Raw genomic sequence first — 6,827 nt, 5'->3', positions numbered from 1 at the left:
AAGGGTGGAACCAGGTGGAGAAGAGGGAGGGGAGTTTCAGCAGGCTATAAAGTGAATAAATAAACAAATTAATGGAGAAAAATTTAAACCCTACATAGTGAGTTTCAGGACAGCCACAGCTACCTGAAACCAAACCAATTAAAAAACATTTTATCTCGGGGTGGGGGGAGCACTTGAAAGCATTAGGAAAAAAAAAGCAAACATACCCAAGAGGAGTAGACACAGGAAAGAATCTGAGTGTTGAAATCAATAAAATAAAAACAAGGAGAACAATACAAAGAATCAATGAAACACAGAGTTGTTGGGTTTGGGTTTTTTTTTTTTTGAGAAAATCAGTAAAATAGACAAATGCTTAGCCAAACTAACTAAAAGGCAGAGAGTGAATATCCAAATTAACAAAATTGGAAACAAAAAGGGAGATATAACAACAGACACTAAGGAAATCAGAGAATCATTAGGTCATGCTTCAAAAACCTGTACTCCACAAAAATTGAAAATCTAAAAGAAATGGACAATTTTTTGACAGATGCCACATACCAAAATTAAATCAATATCAGGTACACAACTTAAACAGCCCTATAACTCCTAAGGAAATAGAAGCAATCATTAAAAGTCTCCCAACCACAAAAAGCCCAGAGGAAGATCATTTTAGCACAAAATTCTACCAGACTTTCAAAGAACACCACAGGCACTAAGATCAACAATTAATAAATGAGACCTCATGAAGCTGAAAGGCTTCTGTAAGGCAAAGGACGCTGTCAGTAAGACAAAACAGTGGCCTTCAGAATGGGAAAAGGGTTTTGCCAACGCCACATCTGACAGGGGGATAGTTTCCAAAATATATAAAGAACTCTATAAACTAGATGTCAACAGACCAAACAATCCAATTTAAAACATAGGGTACATATCTAAACAGATATTTCTCAACAGAAGGATTTCAAATGGCCAAGAAACACTTAAAGAAATGTTCAATATCCTTATGCATCAGGGAAATGCAAATCAACATGACCCAGAGATTCCATCATACCCCTGTCGCACGAAGATCAATTACACAAGTGGCAGCTCATGCTGGTGAGGATGTGGAGCAAGGGGACCTCCTCCACTGCTGGTGGGAGTGCAAACTTGTATGGCCACTTTGGAAGCCAATATGGCAATTTCTCAGAAAATTGGGAATAGATCCACATCAAGACCCAGCTATACCATTCCTGCGCATATACCCAAAATATGCCACACTATACCACAAAGACACTTACTCAAGTATGTTCATAGCAGCTTTATTTGTAATAGCCAGAAACTGGAAACAACCTAGATATCCCTCAATTGAAGAATGGATAAAGAAAATATGGCATATTTACACAATGGGGTATTACTTGGCTGTTAAAAAAATAATAGTGTCAAGAATCTGCAGGCAAATGGATAGAACTAGAAAAAAGTAATCCTGAGTAATGTAACACATATGTTATAGTTGTGTCGTTTTGTGGAACTCCTAACAGTAATCCAGACCCAGAAAGACACAGTATGTACTCAATTATAAGTGGATATTAGCTGTAAACTAGACGATAATCATGCTACAATCCAAAGATGCAGAAAGACTAAGTAAAGGGAGGGTTCGGGGCAGTCCCCAGGAATCTCCTTTTGAAGGAGAAATAGAACAGATATCAACGGTGAATTGGGGACAGATGAGATCAAAACAGGAGGGATTCGGTGGGAGTTGGGGAAGGATGGATGGAGAGAGTTCTGCAAGAGACAACTGAAATTGGAGCACAGGCATTTCAGGGACAAGGTAGAAATCTAATGCCATGGAAATTCCCAGGGATCTACAAAAGTGACCCTAGCTAAGACTCCCAGTAATAAGGATACAGAACCTAAACAGGCCATCTCCTGAAACCAAGCAAGACTTCCAGTGGAGGGACTGGGACACCAACCCAACTACAAAACCTTCAGCCTACAATATGCCCTGCTGCAAGATTTTCCAGGATAAAGGTGGTACAGAAATTGTGGGAGTGTCCAACCATTGACTGGTCCAGCTTGAGACCCATGCCACTAGAGGGAGCCCACCCCTGACACTGCCTGGAGAGCAATGGCCCAGAGATCTAGGACAGAACCCAGCAAGACTGGCCACAAAACATCATCAACAACAACAACAACAAAAACCCTCAATGAAGTGATTCCTAATGCTATTCTGTTATACTCATAGAATAGTGCCTGGCCCAGTCATCATCAGAGAGGCTTCCTCCAACAACTCATGGAAACATATGCAGACACCCACAGCCAAACTTCAGATGGAACTCAGGGAATCCTGCGGAAAGGGGACAGGAAGGATTGTAGGAGCTGGAGGGATCGAGGGCACCACAAGAAAACCTAGAAAATCAACTAACCTGGGCTCACAGGGGCTTACCAAGACTGAACCGCCAGACAGTGAGCTTGCATGGGACTGACCTACTCCCTCTGCACATATGTTACAGTTTTGTCTTTTGGTGGAACTCCTAACAGTACAAGTGGGGGCTGTCTCTGACTCTTTTGGGACCCTTTTCTTCCAAATGGGTTGCCTTGTCAAGCCTTAATCTGAGGGGAGATGCCTAGTCATATTGCAACTTGATGTGTCATATTTGGTTAATATCCCTAGGAGGTCTGCCCTTTTCTGAAGGAAAATGGAGGAGGAGTGGATGGGAAGAGAAGTAGGAAGTGAAATTAGGGTTTTATGAAAGAATAAATGAACAAACAAACAAATAAATAAATATTTTTAAATGAACACTAGAATAATGTCTGTCACTAGTTGTAACTTTGAAGGCTTGGATGATGTGACATCTAGTTGGGGAGCAGGGCTTTAGAATATGTGAATGGTGTTAGATAAGGCTAAGAAATGCGATTTGGAAACCCCTGACTATTCAACTTCAGGAAAATTTTTCTCAAGAATTTCTTCCTTGGCTTGGTAACTGAGGCACTAGAAATAATCATATATTAATCATCTACAACATGATGTCTTCAAGTATGCATACACCCTGGAATGGTTAACTCTAGCTCTTTAACACATTTGTTGCTCCCAACTGATCATTTGCTGCTAATGAGAACTCTTGAAGGCTTGTTGTTTCCAGCAACACTTCCCATTGTATCTGTTCCTCAAATAGACCACCATTCTCCTGCCACAATGGGCAGTGCTCTTTGCTACTTCTGTGTCTTTATCCTTGCTGATCGGTCTCAGGAACATCTGCCTTGATGGATGAGTGAGACTTGGACTGAGGCCTTATGTGCCACCTGAATCCTCCTCTTTCAGAGTGATGCAATTGCTCTCCACACTGCATAAATTCAATGATACTTCAGTTATTTGTTCCTAATACAAAAGAAGTTATACAGTTAATAATTTATGTATTTATGATGTTCAACATGATGTCTTGAAATCACATATACTCTGGAATGGTCGAAACAGGATATCTTGATTTTTTTGATTCTTTTATTCATGTGGTTGTTTTGTCTCCGTTAATATTTATGTGCCACATATGTGCCTAATCCAAACAGAGGCCGGGAGAGGACATCAGATCCCCTGGAACTGGTGTTACAGATAGTTGTCAGTTGCCATGTGGTCACTAAGAACCAAATACAGGTCCTCTGGAATAATAGCCAGTGCTCTTAACCACCAAACTTTCTCTCCAACCCCCAAATCAAGCTATTTAGTGAATGCATTGCTTCAGCTAGTCATTTTCTGGTGATGAGAACTCTTAAAATATACTTTCCAATTTTCAAATATTTAGCACACTATTGTCAACTGTACTCACAATGTTTTTTTGTTTTTATTCTTCTGTGTATTCAATGTGTATGGTGTACATGCACACATACATGCTTATGAGTGTAGGAACACTTCTACTGTACTGTACTTAGAAAGGTCAGAGGACAATCCTGGGCATCTATACTCATCTTCCACTTTGTGACACATCCCTCTTTGGCAGTTTGCTGCTTCATACACCAGGCCAGCTGGCCTGTGAGCTTCTGGGTATTCTCCTGTCTCTAACTCACATCTCACCCCAGAAGCCCTGAAACTGGAGGTGTACACTACTATGTCTGGCTTTTACATGGTTCTAGGGATTCAAACTCAGATCCTCACATCTTCATGGCAAGTGCTTTATGCACCAAGCAATCTTCTCTGCCCACAATGTGCTGTAATAATGATATATCTAGGGAAACACCATCTCAGACACACCAGAGGGCACTGCAAAGTTCTCTAGGCATTTTTTATTGATTATTTCATTCATTTATATCTCAAATGATATCCCACTTCCAGGTTACCCCTTCCCTTTGCCTGTATGATAGCACTCCTCACCCACCCACACTCTCCGGCCCCACTGCTCTAGCATCCCCCTACGTTGGGGCAACAAACCTCCTCAGGACCAATAGCCTCCCCTACCATTGCTGTCAGGCAAGGCCATCCTCTGCTGCATATGTATCTGGAGCCATGGATCCCTCCAGTTACACTCCTTTGTTGATGGTCTAGACTTTGGGAGAACTGGGTAGTCATATCAGCATATGTTGTTGTTCCAATAGGGTTACAATCCCCCTCCACTCCTCCAGTCCTTCTGTCAGCTCCCTCACTAGGTTCCCTGAGTTCAGTCTGATGGTTGGCTCCAAGCTTCCACATCTGCATTGTTCAGTTGCTGTCTGGACCTCTCATGGAAACACCACACCAGGTTTCTATCAGCAAGCACCTCTTGACCACGGCAACAGTGTTGAGTTTGGTGTGTGCAGACATGATGAATCCCAAGGTGGGTCAGTCCACAATTCCTCCTTTCTTCAGTCTCTGTTTCATTTTTTTGTCCCCGTTCTTCCTTTGGACAGAAACATTTCTGGGTTATAAACTTTGATATGGGTGGGTAGCCCCATCCCTCGACCAGGTGGCCACACCTATCTACTGGAGGTGACCTCTACAAGTTCTGTCTCCCCATTTCTCTGTGCATTTCAGCTAAAGTCATCCCCATTGTATCCTGAAAGCTTCACATTTCCCTATTATCTGGGACCCTCCAGTGGCTATCCCCAGTTCCTCATCCCCTTTGCTACATATTTTTGTTCAATTTCCTGACCCTCTGTACCTCTCTTACATCCCTTCCAGTACCTGATACTGCCCCCTTATTTCCTCCTCCTCCTCCTCTCTCCCTCCCAGGTCCCCCTCTCCCTCTACCTGCAATCATCCTGTTCCACCCTCAGTACAGGACTGAAGCATCCACACCCTGGTCTTCCTTTCTTCTAAGCTCCATATAGCTCCATAATGCATAGGCCTGTGAATTGTATCTTGGGTATTCTGAGCTTTTGGACTAATATCCACTTACCAGTGAGTACCTACCATGTGTGTTCTTTGTGTCTGGGTTACCTCACTCAGGGTTAATGATATAAAATTGATGATCAGAATTAGGCATCTGTCTTAGTCAGGGTTTCTATTCCTGCACAAACATCATGACCAAGAAGCAAGTTGGAGAGGAAAGGGTTTGTCCAGTTACACTTTCCACATTGCTGTTGTTCACCAAAGGATGCAGGACTGGAACTCAAACAGGTCAGGAAGCAGGAGCTGATGCAGAGGCCATGGAGGGATGTTCCTTACTGGCTTGCTTCCTGGCTTGGTCAGCTTGCTTTCTTATAGAACCCAAGATTACCAGCCCAGAGATGGTACCACTCAAAAGGGGCCTTTCCCCCCTTGATCACTAATTGAGAAAATGCCTTACAGCTGGATCTCGTGGAGGCACGTCCCCAACTGAAGCTCCTTTCTCTGTGATAACTCCAGCTTGTGTCAAGTTGACATAAAACTAGCCAGTACACCATCAGAGTGAAGTAATGCATTTTTAATTATCTCATTTTAGCTAGTCTAGATATCTTAAATGCTATGTTTTATACAATAAATATAATACAATTATTTGTCAACTACAATATTTTACTGAACATCTTTCTTATTGTGCTTTCATGTCTTGACATCTTTAAGTCATGCTCAGAAGCAAGTATGAGAAAATGGCATGAGTCCAGCTGTGTCCTGTTGTGATCTGTAGCTGAGTAGCAGGGTGCCCTGGTTTGCCCTGGGCAGTTCTGGCTTACCTCTATGGTTCTGATGGAAATTGCAGAGTATTGTGATCCATGTCTATACTCCTAGTACTTGGGAGGCAGAGGTTGGAGGATCAGAAGTTCAAAGCCAACCTTGGCTACACTGGGGGTGAAAGTCTAGCCTAATCTACATGAGAGAGAACATTTCCAAAAGGAAAAAAAAAAAAAAAACAGCTCTCTGATCCTCTCCTATATGTTATATTCAAATTGAAACAAACACACAGTTAATTTTCAAAAAAAGAAAAAAAAAATCACTGTGACCCTGCCAAATGCAAGCCCAATGAAATGTGTGTCAAAAGCTAAAACAGGTTAGGAAAAAAGTAAAATTGGGGTCGGAAGGAGAACAAACCATGAAAGGTCATTCCCAGGTAACAGAAAGGTTGAAATGTGCTCATGGTGGTAAGCAGACACAGATCCAAGTGTTCTTTTTCATTTGTTTTCCTTTTTATTGGAAAAATAAGGACACACAGAGAATGGTGGTGATCCTGGAGACACAAAGGACACAGAGAAAGACATCTGTGATTCCTCAGATTGAAGTTATTCAGAGCACAGAACACACTACAAGGACCAGGGAGGCTTCTGCCATGGCTACACCTCACCTGATTCTCTAATCAAGGTTATGGGGGGGGTGGGGGTAAGAGAGACTTAGCAAGACAGTCTGGTGTGCTTCTCCCCCTACAAGCAAAACAAGCAAACTGAGAAAGCCCCCAAAGACATTGCTGTTTTGTGACCAAGGATAGGCTTTGGAAGGA

The sequence above is a fragment of the Mus caroli genome, chromosome 7, assembly GCF_900094665.2.
Source record: "Mus caroli chromosome 7, CAROLI_EIJ_v1.1, whole genome shotgun sequence".
Taxonomy (NCBI): Eukaryota; Metazoa; Chordata; class Mammalia; order Rodentia; family Muridae; genus Mus; species Mus caroli.
Note: the sequence above shows the minus strand (reverse complement) of the source record.